A 17,893-nucleotide genomic window follows, 5' to 3' on the forward strand; every position below is an offset into this window, starting at 1 on the left:
CGTAACCCCCCAGTCCTCATACTCCACCTCCAATAGGATGACTTCCTTCTAAAAAGTAATAATAAAATTAAATGGGATACAGAGTCATATAATAACTCACAATGTTTAGAATCCAATTGAAAAATACTCATGGCACCAAGAAGCAGGAAATCACAGAATAAATGAGAAAAGACAATAGACCTACACCAGCACTGAGATAAAACATCTATTGAAATTATCAGACAGGGGTTTTAAATAAGCTGTCACATAAATGCTTCAATTAGCAATTATGTGTTCCTTGACGGAAATGGGAAAAATAGAAAATGTGAACAAAGAACTAGAAGTTATAAGAATAAAAACAAATGAGAACAGTAGAACTGAAAAATACAACAATCAAAAAACTTTGCTCAAGAGTAGAGTGGAGATTACAAAGCACAGAATCATGAACTTAGAAGAGATCAATACAATGTACCAAATGTACAGAGAAAAATAGGCTGAGGGGTAGAGATGGGAGAAAGAACAGGAGGATCTCAAGAACCTGTAAACAGTAACAAAAGCACTAACATTCATATCATCAAGGTTCCAGAATGAAAACAGAGAGCACGTAGGACTGACAAAGTATTCAGAGAAATAATGACTGAAACGTTCCCAATTTTTTAGAAGACATAAGCACACATTCAAGGATCTGAGCAAATCCAAAGAGGAAAAACACAAAGGTATCCTTGTCAAGACGCGTCATAATTAAACTTCTGAAAAGTAGAGACAAAACAAATCTCGAAAGTGGACAGGCAGAAACGATGCATCACTTATTGAGAAACCAATTCCAATGACAGCATATTTCTTGTCTAAAATTATGGAGTCAGAAGCATTGACATAACATTTTTCAAGTAGTAAAAGAAAAGAACTCTCAGCCACAAATTCACACTTTTTATATCCACTTTCTTGTTTGACTTATATTAATGGACTACTAACTCATCTTTCTATATCCGGGCCTGCCATCACACTTCTCCAAAAATCTAGTCACAGTATTTCCAGAGTGATCTTTCTGAAAAAGAAACAAATTTTTCTTATAAAAGTACCTGATTGTGTTATGAAACTTTTCTCTCTTCTAAGTTACCAGGTAAAATCCTTCAATGGATTCCCATCTTTCTTGGAGTAAAATCTCACATCCAAACTCTCTTTGTCCTTTTGGGCTGCTGTAAGATTATACTGCAGGTTGGGTGGCTCATAAACACCAGGAATTTTTTTTCTCACGGCTCCGGAGGCTGTGAGTTCAAGAATAGGTTGCCAGTATGGTCAGATGAGAGCCCTCTTCTGAATCACAGACTTCTCATTGTATCCTCACATGGCAGAAGAGCTTAGGGAGCTCTGTGGGGTCTCTTTTATAAGAGCACTAATACCATAATCATTTCCCAAAGGCCCCACCTACTAATACTATCAGCTACGGAAATAAAGATTTCAACGTATGAATTTGGAGGGGAACACAAAGACTAGACCATAGCACTTACTATACATACATGGACTATGCATGATCTGGCGTCTACCCCCCTCTCCATTGTCTTCTTTTTCTACACGCCAGTGAGCATTTCTCTTTTTTTTTTTTTTCTTTTTTTTTGCGGTACGCGGGCCTCTCACTGTTGTGGCCTCTCCCGTTGCGGAGCACAGGCTCCGGATGCGCAGGCTCAGTGTCCATGGCTCACGGGGCCTAGCCGCTCCGCGGCATGTGGGATCTTCCCGGACCGGGACACGAACCCGTGTCCCCTGCATCGGCAGGTGGCCTCTCAACCACTGCGCCACGAGGGAAGCCCTAGTGAGCATTTCTTATACTGATTATGAATGGAACTCCTTTCTGGACTGATCCTTAACCATTCATTTTCTGGCAACTGTGAATTTATCTTCTCTTTTCCTCAAAACTTCACCCTTCCTTCATGTTACATATCCATTTCAATTGCCTTCTACAGGAAGCCCTACTGATATCGCCCATATACTACTGTCCACAGCATGAATTAAGGTCTTACTGTGTCTTCCTATAGCACTCTGTAATATCTTTTACGGTAACTATGGATTTTCTTACTTGAGTGTCACAATACATTGAATTGTAGGTGGCACTATAATGATTTTAGTAACAGTAACACTGGTGCCTAGTTTATCCCATGACATACTTTAGGTGTTCAATAAATGTGTGTTGAATGAGTGAATGAATGAATGGTCAATTTGAAATCTTAATCATGTTACTTTTCAAAAATCTGTTACAAGATACCACAGTTTTCCAGAAGATTAGGGAGTTAGGACCTTAAACTTGATTTAACAGAGGAAATTTTTACTCATACATCATGCTTAAATACCTCAAAGTAAAACCATAAACCCAGGAATTTAAGGTTATCCATTTGGACTTTCAAGCCAATAATTAATATCTCCTGCCCCGACTGTATTAGATGGTTTCGATGCTCCACTCATATCTCCCCAGCACTCATCATTCCAGTATATGCTGATAGAATCATGCTGCCGCCTGCAATTATCCACCTTAGGGCAGGCCAGAAGTGTACAGGAGTTAATGTATCTGGGTGTAGCTTTCAACCAAGGACAGAGGGGACTGGAAGATAAGTACTTCAAGTTTCTCACCGATTCTTGGGATAACTCTGAGACATGTTCTGTAGAGTTTCACAGAACTCGCCTGAAGTACTGGCAGCAGTTCCCTGCAGGAGTAATTTATTCGGTAATACACCTCTGTTGGCTTCCTTCCATGCCTCCATTCTCAATTCCCACTCCACTTCTGAGTTTTCTGGAAGCACCTCCCAGATGAGCAGTTTGCACTCAAATTATCGCCTCAAGTTCTGCTTCTAGGGGAACTCAGTTGATAGCCTCCTAACAACCCAGTGCTCCTTACAGAGCCGTCACTGGTACAAGTACCAAGGCACGGCACATTACGTATCACTCCTCCTAAATCCTAATATTTTTAAACAGATAGGAAAAAGCATGACCTTGAAGAGAAAAAGAGTTCATATGAGGATGGCCAATGGATAAAGGGAAGGAGAGACAGTGCCATTTGTTTTCCATTAATGATAGTGTGAAATGTATGGGCAGATGGTCTAACAGGTGTGACTATAATTTGAGGAGCCTGCTCCCTTGGTTACAGAAGACTGCTATTGTTATTATTATGGAACCACAACCTCATGACTTTATAGTTTCACTTGATGTAACCTTCTCCTTTACCTTTAAATCTTCGTACATCACTGAATTGCAGCCAATAGATTTATTTTCTCCCTATGGCTCCATCACAGAGAAAGACACACACGTGCAAACACACACACACACACACGCGCGCGCACACACACACACACAGAGTTTTGTGTATGCCAGTGCTAGAAAAGACAAGCTCATGGTGCATGTATGCAATGGATATTGTACATTACAGGTCTCTGTGAAATAGTCTTCTGCAGGTTCCTATGTTTATTTTATGAATAATTAACTTTAGTAAAGTTAATTTCCTGAAGATCTTGTTGAAGACTGAAGAAAGGAAGTAAATTGTAAAGAAAACGACTTCGAAACTTGCCCTTTTTGCCCTCTCTTTGTGTCTTAATGAACAAAGGATAACTGGGCCTTTTTTGAAGCCTTTGCTTGAGTTGAAGACACAAAATGCAACCTATACTCTTTTTTTTTTTTTTTTGCAACCTGTACTCTTATCATAATATGTTCAGTTTATGAGTACCCAAACTTATAAACCGTGAATTTCCCTAAAGTTATTATACCGTTTAGAAGATGTTTGCTTGCATGTTTACTTAAAACCAAACAATTGAGGTCTATGTGTCCTAATAATTTCCTTCTCTCTTGCTGTCTCCATTTCAGTTTCCTGAGTTTCTGGGAAGGCCTGGTTTCCCCAAAGGGAGGATTTCTGGTAGAAGTCTGAAAGTCTGACCCAAGAAAAAAAAATCCAGTACAGCCAATGAATTGAGGACAAGAAGGTTTCCGATCAGGTAGGAACATTTAATCTCATACATTACGATCGCCTTAAGTAAGGTGTGCTGATAGCTGGATATGATTTAACTGCTTGGAAAAAGATGTATATATATTATATGACCTACCCCACAAGGAAGCTGTTCTCAATTCTCTTAGAGGTTGTGGTGTTTATCAGAGAGTGCCTTGGGGGAAAATGAATACAATAACAGTATGATGCTTTTTTTTTCTTATTAGCTCATTGTTGCCAAGTACACTTGGTGACCTTGGTGCCTGTGGTTTAATCCAGGGGGTTAGACATGTGGAACAGCACATTAACCCTCTTTAGTATTTTCTCCCAAGACAAATCATTTTTATAGGTTGTCTCCATGGTCTTCTAGTTGCTTATCAAAATTAAGCATCAAGTCTTCTAAGTGTGCAATAGCCCCAGTCAGTGTGAGGAAATCAGCTTGGTTCTTATTGGGGCACAGCTTCTTGGCCTTGGCACAAAGTGAGTTCACATAGGGAGTTAGAAGGAGGAGAACGGGACATGAGAAAGGGGAGTTCTGTGTTCTCATTTACCTATGCATGTTGAAACTCCACTAACAGCTTTATTTTCATTAGCAATTTGTGATAAAAACTTAGGGTAAAGGGAATAATGAAGCTGTCCCATTATATGGCAGGACAAAAGATAGTAGTGACATCAAAATCAGGGCCTATCCATCTCGTTTGCAGTTATATACTGAGTGTTTAGCATAGCATTTGACCCCTCATCAGTATTCAATAAGAAGATGCGTGTTGAATGACTTAGGGATGAATTGATGAATGAAAAAAGTTAATATGGTAGAAAATGTGTTTTATCCTTGTATTTTCGTGTGTTGACGTCTGTATTTCAAGACCCAGCACTGTAACTGACACATAGAATATAAGCAATAAAATGTGTTGAAAGAATGAATGAGTCCCCACTATTCTAAGAATAATTTTAAGACCAACACAGACCCCATATCTGCCAGAGGTATCCAGAGGTGAAAGCCTGGATCTCAGCTAGTGGTAGAGCTGACAGGATTTATCTAGTTTTAATAATTTACAGCTCATCCCATTACATTTAGGCATAGTACCTACATGAGCCATACAATTAAATGTTGACTGAAAAACAATGCACAACCTAGAAGTTGAGAATTATGTTTTATGTGGAAGACATACTGAGGACTGAAATCAGGAGACAGCCTCTCAGATAGCTCTGAGGGACTGTTCTGAAGAGCTAAGGGAGGGCACAGGGTATTTAGAGGTTCTTGCAAAAAAAAAAAAGACAGGTAGTTGGAACATCAAAAGATTACTGTTAATTAAAGAAACTAGACATCTTAAGTTAATAAATGTAGCACTTTTCTATATATGGTGAGATGCAAGAATCTGGTCTCCTGGAAATCATTCCCTTGATTTGCACTTTAATTATCTAGGGCCAGTATCCTGTTTTCTCCATCCTGAATCCCCTCAGGGTGCGGCTTTGGGTGTGGCTTCAGTGGCTGATGGCTTGATGGCTATAACATCCTGTGTTACTGATAAGGCTGGCTACATTCTTTGTCTACATAAATGACTTGAATATGGATAGTAAATCTGTGGATTTGCAAAACGTAATTCTTGGAGCATTTTTATAAGGACAAAGTTAAGGGCAATTTCAGAATCACTAGTGGCTAAAATTGCTATTTATACTTTTCCACTGGTAGGTAGTAATCTGCTGTTGCTGTCTTCAGTATTCCCAAGGGATAACAAAAGCCATTTAATTCAAGAAAGAAAGGTAAAATTTAGCACAATGCAGCTTCCACAGAACCAAACACACAAACACACACCCAACTCTCTCAGATATGAAGTAGTAATCTAAAATAGAATCCTGGAACTAATTGCAAAACAAGAGCAAATGTACTCATATTGGATAATTTTATTCTTTTATTAATGTTTGATACATATATGTATTTATTATTAAATTCAAAGTTGCTATATGGAGAAATAGTTTTGTACCAATAGTGTCTTTGTATGTGTTTATCAATAATGTATGAGATTGCCTCCTATGCTCCTTTTCTTTTATTGGGGGGGGAGGGGGTGTGTCACGCTACATCAAGGTCGGGAGTCAAACCCGCCACGACTGTCCATGAGGGGTTTTCCCGGGTCCCCACTTCAGGCCGGTGGGGGTGGCCAGGGGCAGCCGAAGACGTGCGTACGTACGTGCGTGCGTGCGTGCGTGCGTGCGAGCCTGCGAGTCCACGGGGCGGATCGCGCGTGCCGGGAGTGTTTCAGCCCGGCCCCCGGCTCATTGTGGTCGCCTCACGCCGGCCCGAGTTCGCAGCAGCGCTGGAGGCCCCGGGCCTGTGACCACAAAGAGGGAGCCGGGGGTCGGACGGGAGCGCTGCGGCGGCAGCTGAGGCCCAGACCAGGCCCCCCTCAGCCTCCCGGCTGCCCGTCTGCCCCGCCCCCGCCTGCGGCGCCGCGCCCCTCCCCCAACCGCCAGACTAGCGCGGTGCGGGGCCCACGCGTGAAGACATGGGGGAGAAGCTGGAGCTGAGGCTGGAGTCGCTCTTGGGGACCGAGCCCGCCGTCTACCCGTGGCCGCTGCCGGTCTACGTAAGTGCCGTCCGTCCCCTCCTCCCGGACCCCCGCTCCTGTTCCCCCACGGCGCGCGCTGAGCCCACCGGGAAACGGAGCGACTCGAGTCGCCAGACCCTCTTTGGAGCCCCCTTTCCCGCCCCGCCGTGGTTCTCCGCGGCAGTTTCCAGCCCCCGCGCGCAGGGTGGGCAGAGGGGAGCCGGCGCCGGCCGGGGGGCACAGACTCGGCCGCGGGGAGCCCGCGCTTCCGAGGGGCGCCCGAGCCGGTCTGCGGTTGGCTCTGCAGGGCTGGGGACCCCGGTCCCCCCGGTCCTGGAATGTCGGCGGGCTTGCCCTTCTGTACTTTAGGATCTGACATGTAGGGTTTCTTTTTCCTGGTAGTTTATTCTTAGCGCTGTCAACGTGCTTAGTTTTTTTAATTTTTTTTTTATTTTTCAGGGCACCCTTTCCTCCCTCTCTCCAGTTTTTTTGTGTTTCTGTTTTGTTTTGTTTTAGTCAGGCATTTTGTCCCTCTGATCTTGAGTGGGTGGGCTGGCAGGACACTTGGAGAGGAGGCGTTCTGTCCCCTGATCTTGAGTGGCCTTTGGAAAATGACAGGCCAGACGGAAATTTACACAGGCGTCCGGTGATTCCAGAAATGCAGGGTGTCCGGCTAGGTGGGCGCCCGGCCTGTCGTCCCCCGTGGCGGCGTGGTGCGCGTGTTCCTTGTCTCAGGGTTTACGCTTGGGCCCCGCAGCCCAGCTTCCAAAGAGAAAGCGCAGCGGGCGCCTTGGGCCGGCGCCTATGGGGCGCCCTTTCGTGCGCTCGGCTTGCGGGGGACCGGCCTCCAGGCGACCCGGCGGGGAAGCCCGCGCGACCCGGCCCTCGCGCGGGCTCCGTGTGTGTCAGTTTGTGGAAAGTGTGTCGCGCGCGGCCGGGGTCGGGGTCGGGACGCTGGGACCACCTGGGAGCCGATGTAGAGGGATATGATTTCCATTTTCAAGGCGCATTCATCCTGTGCAGGGAGACAGCCTAACATAAAATTTGCCTAACAAAAACTATATTAACAGGTGGAAAGACTATCTCCCAGTTGAACAGCGGATGCCTGGGACTCGTTTCATTGCTTTCAAAGTTCCTTTAAAAAAGGTGAGCAAAAGTTAATACCGTATTCTTCCAGAAATCTGAATTCACCATATAGAGCCCTGGCTCTCAACCCCGTCGTACTCCATTTTCCCTTTTTATAGCAAATAGTTTTTAATACGTCTTTTACTATCCAGAAATGGGATTCATAGACAAATACAACCAACTTTTGTACTTAATTAAAAAACAAAAAAAAAACAATGCAATGCCCTAACTATAAATAAAGAATAAAGTAATTTATAAGAAAGTAATATGTATCTCAGTATGTAAATGTTTGGGGATGACTATACTAGAAATAAAGAAATAGTCGGTTACTTGTACCATGAATGCAATAAACTGTGGACTTTGATTGATAACGATGTGTCAGTGTTGGTTCATGAATTCTAACAAATGAAGCACACTGGTATGGCATGTTGATAATGGGGAAGGCTGTGTGGGATGAAGGAGAGAGGGTATAAGTGGGAACTGTGTACATTTTGCTCAGTTTTGCTGTGAATCTCAAACTGCTCTAAAACTAGTCTACTAATTAAGAAAAAAAGTGTGTGTTGCTGACACTTGAATAACCAAAGAGATCAGTGGAACAGGGTACAATGTATAAGCCAAATACATGAAAGAATATTTAGCAGTGAAAGCCATCCTTCCTATATGTAGATATTCAAGAAGTATTTATTTCTGTGTCTATTTTCAGGCACTCCGCTTGGAGCTGGCAATACAGTGGTAGGCAAAATTGATGTGGTCCCTGCCTTCTGGGAGTTTAGAGTCAGGTTAGGAGACCAACATGAAATAAACAAACATAGAAATAACTATATAGAAGTGAGCTTATTTTCTTCCGTCTAATCTCTCTGGAAGAAAGGATTGTAATATCGCTTGTAAGCTGCAGAGGAGGAAACTTGACTTTGAATCTCATATGTTAGCATCCCAGGGTTTGAATAAATGGATAATATAGTAAAGGATTTTAAACATCTGTTCTTCCTTATTTTATTCTTTCTGACAGAGTTTTGAAAAGAATCTTGCTCCAGAAGAACGTTTCTCCCCCTTGGATCTCTTAACAAAATCCAAGGACAGAATGAAGAACTTGGGCTGATTATTGACTTAGCAAATACTCGCCGCTCTTACAAGCCAGAGGTAAATGGAAGGCGTAATTGAAAATGACCTTCTTTCTGATACTGTAATAATTCATAGTAGTTCAGTAGTTATCACCTTATGCTAAGGTGAGTCCTGGCCTTCTCTCGTGGGTTCAAAAAGGGAAGCTAGTGGTTTCCTTAAATACACATTTGTAATTGCTGTTTCAAAATGAGATGAAAGATATGAATTGAACTACAGTATTTGGCAGTAGGCTCTAGATATGCTTAAGAAATTCTATAAGCTTCCATGTTCTACATTTTGAAAATGAAGTAAACTTTTAGTAGTTACAGTAGTATCCTAAAAAGAAAGAAAGGTATGTCCATTATGTCTTTAGCACTTATGTTAAGCAGTTGCCTGAGCATGTTTAAGCATCAGTGTAAAAGACAATTGTTCTCTAAGTTTTATGCTTCCTTTTCCTAATGCCTTCTGATATAGTACAGAAACCCACCTATTCTCTTGGCCCATGTAGGACATTCCAGTGCAAAAGAATTATCCTCCTCCTGACCTGTTCCATGGCCTTGGGAGACAGTAACACCTAATGTCTTTTGATATTTGTAGAGCAGTTTGCCATTTAGAAAGTTCTTTCATATCCATTGACTTAGTTAATCTTCACAGCAATCCTTTGCTCTTGAAGTGGAAGTAGTACTGATATCTCCTACTGAGTGCTTACCCTGCACTAAGCTCAGAGGATAGACAACTACAATTACTAATTTTACAGACGATGAAACTGACTCTCGGAAAAGGAAGAATTGAAATTTCAGCTCTGTTATTGCTTTTTTTTTATTGTGGTAAAATATAGAGAAATCATATTTCTTGTAACCGTTTATAAATATGCAGTTCAGTGGCATTAAGTACAGTCACAGTGTTGTGTAACCATCACCGCTGTCTAGAACCAAAACTTTTTCATCATCCTCAACAAAAACTCTGTAACCATCAAACAGTAACAACCCCATTTTCCCTCCCACCAACCCTTGGTAACCTCTATTCTATTTTCTGTCTCTGTGAATTGGCCTATTCTAGGTACCTCGTGTCAGTGGAATCTGCAGTATTTGTCCTTCTGTGTCTGGCTTATTGCACTAAACATCGTGTTTTCAAGGTTCATCCATGTTATAGCACGTAACGAAATGCCATTTCTTTTTTGGCTTAGAAAATCCCATTGTGTGTATATAGACCATAGTTTGTTATTCAACGGTTGATTGACACTTGGTTGTTTTCCACCTTGTAGGTATTGTGAATCATGCTGCTATGATCATTGGTGTACAGATATTTGTTCAAATCCCTGCTTTCAGTTCTGTTAGATGTGCAGCGTAGGTAGTAGCAGAGTTGTTGGATCATAGCCTACTGCCAAATACTAAGCTCTACGCTTAACCTGTGAGAAAGTGCCAAACTGTTTTCTACAGTGTCGTCTTGTTTTTAAACAATTATCACAAATTTTAAGCATATACAAAAGTATAAAACTACTGTGAGTGTTCCTTGTATACCCATGAACTCATCCAGCTTTCTTATTTACCAACTGATGGCTGTCATGTTTTATCTATACCCCCACCTGTTTCACCCCATTCCGTATTATCTTGAAGCAGCTCCGAGACAACATGTAAATTACACCTGTACGTTTTTGGTACGTGCATTTAAAATATAGGACTTTTATTCCTTAATATCATTTTTTAATATTAAATACCCAGGGAGTGCTCAAATTTGCAGTTGTCTCCTAAACGTCATAAAAAATTGTCTGTAAGAATTTTGAATTAGATCCAAATAAGGTCCACACTTTGCCGTGGATTGTTAGGTCTCTGAAGTCTTGTTTAATCTATAGGTTCTCCCTCCATGTCTCTCTCACTTTTTTTTTTCTCCTTGAATTTTGTTTTTAAAGAAACCAGGTAATTTGTCCCATCTAGATGCCGATGATTACATTCCATGTGTTGGTAACATATTCTTCAGTCCTTTTATTTCCTGTAAATCGGTAGTCGATCTGAATGAAGCTTGCATGTTTTGTTTTGGCAAGACAGTTTCATGGGTGATGATGTGTTCTTCCATGGAGACGTATATAGTTGTGTCTTTCTGTGGTATTAGCAGTCACTGATGATTCATACCTACATCCATTAATTCAGTTGAGGCTTCAAAGAATGGTGAATTCTGTTGTTCTTTTTTTCACTTATTAGCTGGGTATATTTGTACGAGGAGAAGATTCCCCTCATCAGCTGTTTGGTTGCTCAGTTGTAGAGGCATGATTCTCTTCTTTTATTTAACAGTTTTCAAAATAATGAGTTGATTCACAAATATCCTCCAGTGTTGACCAGTTTTGTAAAATTTTATTTATTCCTCTCACCGTGGACTCCGTTACAGTTATTATTCTAACTGAGGCCCTATCTTTGGCCAGTTGGAGCTTCTCGGTGACTCCTGAGTCCTTTGGACATGACATCAGTTGTTTCTAGACTTTTTCAGTGGTCAGAGCTAGGAAATATGTACGTTTGTTTTTAATATTTTTAAAATATGTCATAGGTTCCTACTGCTACTTTCCATTTAAATTCAGAACTAGAGAATTTTCACTTATCCTTTTCTGTCTTCTATTGATAGTCTACTTTCTCCCACCTCAAGAATACCAGTTCTCAACAATGCCTGAAATTGCCTCTGTTTCCTAATTCGAATCCAAGTTCTTCTGACTCTATTCTACTACTCTCCTTAAATCACAGCCGCTTTATGGCCCTTGAAATGTAAGATAGAACATAAATGTAGGCAGAAGTGTTTATATCATTTTGAGTTACATGTGCATTCATTCACATAGATTTGCTTTTCCTTTTGCATGCCTGGTAACTGTCCGTTCTGCAGTTTGAATGAAAATCAAGTGATAATTACTGGTTAAAGCAGCTTTGGAAAAAATGGCTCTCATCAGAATGACTGACATACAAAGTTTAATGTACTCTCCTGGTTTATATTCTGCCTTCTCTAATTAATTTTTTATTCTTTCCCTACAAAGGAAATAATACATATTTTCATGGTTTTGCCTTATAGGACTTACCAGAAACTCTTCCTTATTTAAAAATGTGTACAATTGGGCATCAGGTGTCAGATGACGACACTAGTTTTAAATTCCAGTGTGCTGTTAATGGGTTTCTGAAAGAACATAAAGATAACGGTGAGTTGCTTTTGTGTTTGTTTTTGTTTTTCCTTTACCTGAACCTTGGTATGCATTTTGAGTGGGGTTGGGGATTTTTAACATTTTTAATAGTTCTGACATTAGTGTCAAGTTGTGTTTGGTAACATTAAGGTGGAAATGTCAGATGGTGCTACTAGAGTACGGTGTTTTTCCTGTTTATGGTCACAAACAATTTAGTTGAGTTTGGAAAGTGATCTTTGTGAGAAATATGAACTGAGCTAGCTTACTTATCTCTTTTTTAAAAATTTGAATGGAAAATACATAAAAACATAAAAATGTTCTTTTGTCCTGTTTATTGGTTGAGAGGTGGAAGAAAAGGTTTAGACTCTCAGGTTCTTAGCGTACATAAAAGAGAAAACAAAAAGCAAAGGTTCAGAGTGAGACAGATCCCTAGAAGCAAAACAAAACAGAGTGGACCAGGTAGAGTGGCTTCCTCATCATATATGTGTTTAAGATATTTTTGCTGCTTTTACCCTTCGGGTGCAAGTGAGGAAGAACACTACCACCTCTTACTCTTATCTTCAGACAGGAAGAACTTAAAAGGCTGGTGTTTTCTTGTTTCCGCTTTAAGATCTACTCTGTTGATAGTAGGTCTTAATAGCGTGTGAATTTTAAGGATCCACTTGCCTTTTTCTAGCATCTAACTATCAGAAGGAACATGGTGTTTGCCATGTTTTAAGACTGAGGAATCTTTTGTCTTTGGAACACCACTGACGCCCATGTGAAAGTGTTCATTTTGTCCTCTTTCTAAATTTAGCCTGAGGAGTGTGCACTTTATTAAATCAATGTAACAGACAGTAAATATTCCGTGTATATATAAAATGATGCACGTATATACATAAAACAGGGAGTAGGGGAGAGGGAATAGAGATGGAGGTGGGAAGATAGGGGATAGGAGGCGAGAGAGAGAGGGAGAGACTGGAATTTCAAGATAAATGTTCATTCTATAACCTGGTTGCTTAATGCAGGTACTAGCTCTTAAATATCTTCAGCCCTATTCACAGATCTTCCGTGTACTTTAGCTTTAAAACTTGAGAGGCTTGGCCTGTCCTGTGATAACCAGGGTGTCTAGAAAGGAGGCAAATTATCTGATGTGTTTAAACTGTAGTCACAGAAATGTTACCTCTTAAGATGTTAGGGCGCAGCTGCCGGCCTACTCACTTCCTCCAGGCTCCTTTGTGTGTGTTCTGTCTGTTCCGCGTGGGCTAGAAGATCCTTACAAGTGCATGAGAACACGTTTGTAAACCTTGATTGTTCACATGTTATACCAAGTGTAGTCCATTGCATATGCTGACTCCTCTGTGGGTCTTCTGCATGCAGTGGGCTAACTTCACCATGCTGTCTGCCATTGCAGTCTCAGGACCTTAGTTATGATCCATTGGTGACTTCCTCTGCTGTAAGGCCCTCCCACAGATGCCAGGCTCACTGATAATGAGGAGGAGACTATACTACGCACTCCCTAGAATGGGTAGAGACTCAGAAAATGAATTGTTTCAGTAAACACCGAGAGCCTTATAGGTTTGTTGTTAGGGCACGGGGATACAGAGGTGAGTAGAAGTCTTTGTTCAGTAGCAACTTCCAGTTGTCTAGGAAGAGAAACATGTAGTGAGTCTAAGTGGGTTAATTATGATAAAAGAATCAAGTGCAGCAGGAATATAGAGGAGAAATTGAGGAAGGCCTGACTGAGGAGACAGCGTTTGAGCTGGGCTTGGGGGAAGAGGATTTTGCCGGAATGAGGAAAGGACAGCCCAGGTATTGGGGACAGGTACAAAAGGCCCAGGGCTTGAACTTGTGCTCTGGAGGGGCAGCCTCTGGTGTGACTAGAGGGTAGTGTGAAAGGGCAAAGAAGTCATACATTCATTTTCAGCAAATATTTGTATAACACCTTCTAAGTTGAAGGCACTGTTCTAGGAAGTAGGAAGAGAACAAAGTTCTTGCCCTTACGTACTTTCCATTCTAGTGCGGGAGAGAGATGAATAAATAAGTCAATATGTGGAGTGTCAAGCGGTGGTAAATGCTTTGGAGAATAACAAAAGAAGATGAAGAGGTGAGGGAATGTGGTAGGTGATCAGGGAAGTCCCCTCTATTAAGATGTCGATTGAGCAGAGCCTTGCAGTGAGAAACAAGCCATTGGATATCTGGGAGAGTGGAGATGGGGTGGGAGGGTGTGTTCTGGGAGAGTGGAGATGGGGTGGGAGGGTGTGTTCTGAAGCAGAAGGAATAGTAGGTGCAAAGTCCCTGAGGCACGCCTGTGCTTGGCATGTTTGAGGAATAGTAAGGAAGCCAGTGTGGCTGGACAGGGGAAAGTGAGTGAGGGCAGGGCAGTAGAGAATGAGATCAGGGGAGGCTGGCAGGGCAAAGGAGGGAGGTGGATGATGTAGGTCCTTGTAAGTCATAGTTTGAACTTATAATTCAGTTGGAGAGACAGACTGATATCTGTTTATAAAGAGTTCTCAATGCTGTGCTAACAACCTGGGCTGTATTCTGTGCTAAGTGAAGATGTTCAAGCAACAGAGCAATCCAGCCAAGTTTATATTTTAGAAAGATAACAGCGTCACTATCCAAGACACATTGTAGACTATGTATGTAGTACGTGTATAGTGTGCTGCTCTTCTATAAACTACAGGATACCTGTTACGTACAAATACTTACATACAAGATACAAGTGTGAATGTAAGCACTTGGGAAATATCTGAAAGAACCACACAAGAAACTGGGAGAGTCGGACAACTTTCCATGTCCCGTATGATTGGAATGCTGAAGGGTACACACACGAACTAATGGACGTGTGCTCCCAGCCTCCGGCTAAGGAGGGAAATTGCAGGCATCAGAATCCTCTTTACCGATCAAGCGCGTTAATCCGCCTGCGTGATGACAGTCATCTCGACACGCCACGCGGTGGCGCATGCGCGGTAGAAGGAGGTCCGCGAGCTGCGTGGGCTTGTGCCTAGGCGCCTGTGGTTCGTGGCCTTGTGCTGGCACCGGGGATGCCGGGTTGGCGACTTTGGCACTCCTGGCGGGGGTGACATGAGCCAGTTCGTCGGCCACGAGGAAGGGCGGAAAGCACATCCCGGAAAGGTAATGCGCCTTGGCCCCTGGGCGTTGCCGGTGGAGCTCGGAGCCCCTGGGCCTGGGCTTCCGTCTCTTGTGCTGTCGCCTGTCACAGTGGCCCCCGGCGCTGTGCTAGGGGGTGCTGGTCGTCTCGCGGCTCAGTTCATAGTAGCTGAAAGGGACAGTGTGTGATGTTCTGATTTCTCCCCATCGTTTTAAAAGGGAGGCTCTGGCCATTGCTCCTTGGGTAAAATGCAGCGGGACTGCTTTTTAAGATGGGACTGTCAGTGTTGGGGACCCTCCTTAATTACCAGGATGGAATCCCCTTCAGTTCCTCAAGCTGTGTTGTTTAGGCACAGAAAATGTGAGTAATAGGCACTGGAACTAAGTTTGAGTGAAAAAACGCACCGGTACCGCCGAGTTTTCCATCGAGACAGTTGATCCGTGTTGTCTCTTGGAATTATAAAGGGCGTACTGTTGCTTCCTAACCAGTGTCCTTTGAGAGCTCTACCTCTGTACGTTCAAATGATGAATTTTGAGGCTTTGCTCATACGTGGAGTAAACCCTTAAATTCCCTAAGACCTTCCTTTCCTCCGTCTCATACCCCATTAAGCCCGCTTCAGTTTATCTCCTGAATTTCTTCTGAATCTGTCAACTCTTCCTCAACATCCTAATACTGAACTTGCCTGTCTGTTGCAATGAGGTCCTAACTAGTGTCCATATATCTTGTTTCCTTCCAATCCATTCTTCACACAAGAAACCTTAGAAGCAAGTTGGGACATTGCTCATAAACACGGCTCAAAAACATTGTTTTGAGAATAGAAAACAAACTGTTGGCCTTTAACACTCTGCGTGGTCTAGAATCCTGTCTGCTTCTCTGCTACGTGGACTCCAGCTTGGTGCCTCTCCAACTTTAATATGGGTATGCCTCTCCTGTGGATCTTGTTAAATGCAGGCTGTAATTCAGTAGTTCTGGGTGGGGCCTGGATTCTGTGTTTCTAACGAGCTCCTAGGTGACGGTGACCCTGAGAGCAAGGGTCCAGCTCCTGCCTTTCTCCCTTCTTTCTGGAAGAGCAGGACGTCTGCCCCCCCGGGAGGAGAAGACATCTGCAACGTGACTACTAGCAACCAGCTTCCCTCACAGGCAAGGGACCTTTACCACTGCTCCCTACCATTTTGTCTGAGGCGCAGCAAGCCAAAACACTGACATGCTGAGGTTTGCAGCAAAGAGGAGGTTTATTCACAAGGCAGCCAAGCGAGGAAGTGACGTGACAATAGCTCTCAAATCCGCCTCCCCAAAGGCAAGGGGCTTGGGGTATCTATGGGATAAAGAATAAAGAAGCAGGGCAGTATGAGGCATGGGGAGCATGAGGAAAGGTGATTGGGAAAAGGTGTGCTCCTCATTGTTCTGAGCTGGCGTAACTAGGCTACGGGGCTCAGCACATCCTCAGGCTGTAGTTTTCGGCCCTCTGATGGCAGGAGGTCAAAAGGCACTGGGCCAGGTGGAAGATCGGTGGTCCTCTCCAGTCTTAACCAGCTCAGCCTAACTAGACACAGCTGATTCCAAGTTCCTGGACAATACCCGGGGCAAACATCTTATTGCTTATGCTACGTGCTATTTGGAGGACGTGCAAGTGTTCAAGCTACCTTGAGGAGTGAAGACAGGATTTGACTAATCCTTACACATGGTTTCACCTCCAGATGAGCAGAAGAGGCCTGTAGGCTGAATCTGGCTCCTGGCACCTGGAATTGGAGGCAGATGGTTTAAAAACAGGCTCTCCCGCCCTCTGTGTTATCTTAGGTAGATAGACTATTGAACCTTCCTGTGCCTGTTTCTCCACCAGCAGCATGGGGACACTCAGAGTCCCTCTCTTGGGGGCTGTTATGGGGGTTCAGTGAGCTATAGATGCATGCACAGGCACACGGGAGACACCCAGTGTGTGTTAGCTTCATGCTTACTTTTTATTAGGAGACCAGTATTGTTAGAAGATTTCTGGTTTGGACAACAAATTAGATAGGTGGTCATTACTATAGTTTATGCAACAGCAGTTCACATTACCATTTGCAAAAAAGCAGTTGGTTGTCCAACGGGGATTATAAACATCCATTTACCATGAGCTACTGAACAGATACTTTACACAGTAACTACTTCAAGTACTATTTAAGATCAATTCTCTATGTTGTCTTAAGCAGTTGTTAACCCCCCAATTTCGTGAATAGTACCAAGTAAGTCACTTGAACATCAGCTAGAGCAATCTGTTATCACTTAGCAAGCCTAAAGCTATAGTTCAACAATTTTATTTACTGTTCTATGACAAAAATGACTCTCAACAGCTATGCCCTGGATAAGTAATCAGCTAAAGCTAGTTTGACTGACCAAATCTGATTTACTGAGTGAATAAGCCAGTTGATTTAGAAAGGTCTAATGCATATTTCTCATCCATTCAGCATTCAACTGTTTCCCATGCCTAAAATGTCTTTTTTCCCATTCGTACATATCCAGATTCCTACTTCTGTGCCGTAGGGCTTGGCTGAACTACAACTGCCTTTAGTGACACTTTTCTCACCTGCACAATTGGAGATAATTTTAGTCTCCTCAAGACTCCCACGGGGTTACCTCTGTTGTGACACTTGACGATTTGGTGGCATATTTTACTTTATTTTATTTTAAATAGCCTTCCATTACTCCGTGCACATCAAACGGTAAATGCTTTCTCCTAGGAAACGTGTATAACGATTTTCTGAACTCTTCTGCTCTGGGCAAGATTCATAAATACACCAGGCAAACATAGTGAAAGAGGAGACAGTACTTGTGTTATATTCAGTTGGGTCTTGATACCTAAGTGTGACTCTTAACCAAGGATTATGCAGTAATTAAGGACACAGGTTAAAGTTGTTTAGAGTGTGTCCTAAAGTCTCCCTGGCAGAATTTAA

The sequence above is a fragment of the Delphinapterus leucas genome, unplaced genomic scaffold, assembly GCF_059928025.1.
Source record: "Delphinapterus leucas isolate spDelLeu-1000000601 "Yukka" unplaced genomic scaffold, BTC_Dleu_Yukka2 spDelLeu_asBTCV2_sq85, whole genome shotgun sequence".
NCBI lineage: Eukaryota > Metazoa > Chordata > Mammalia > Artiodactyla > Monodontidae > Delphinapterus > Delphinapterus leucas.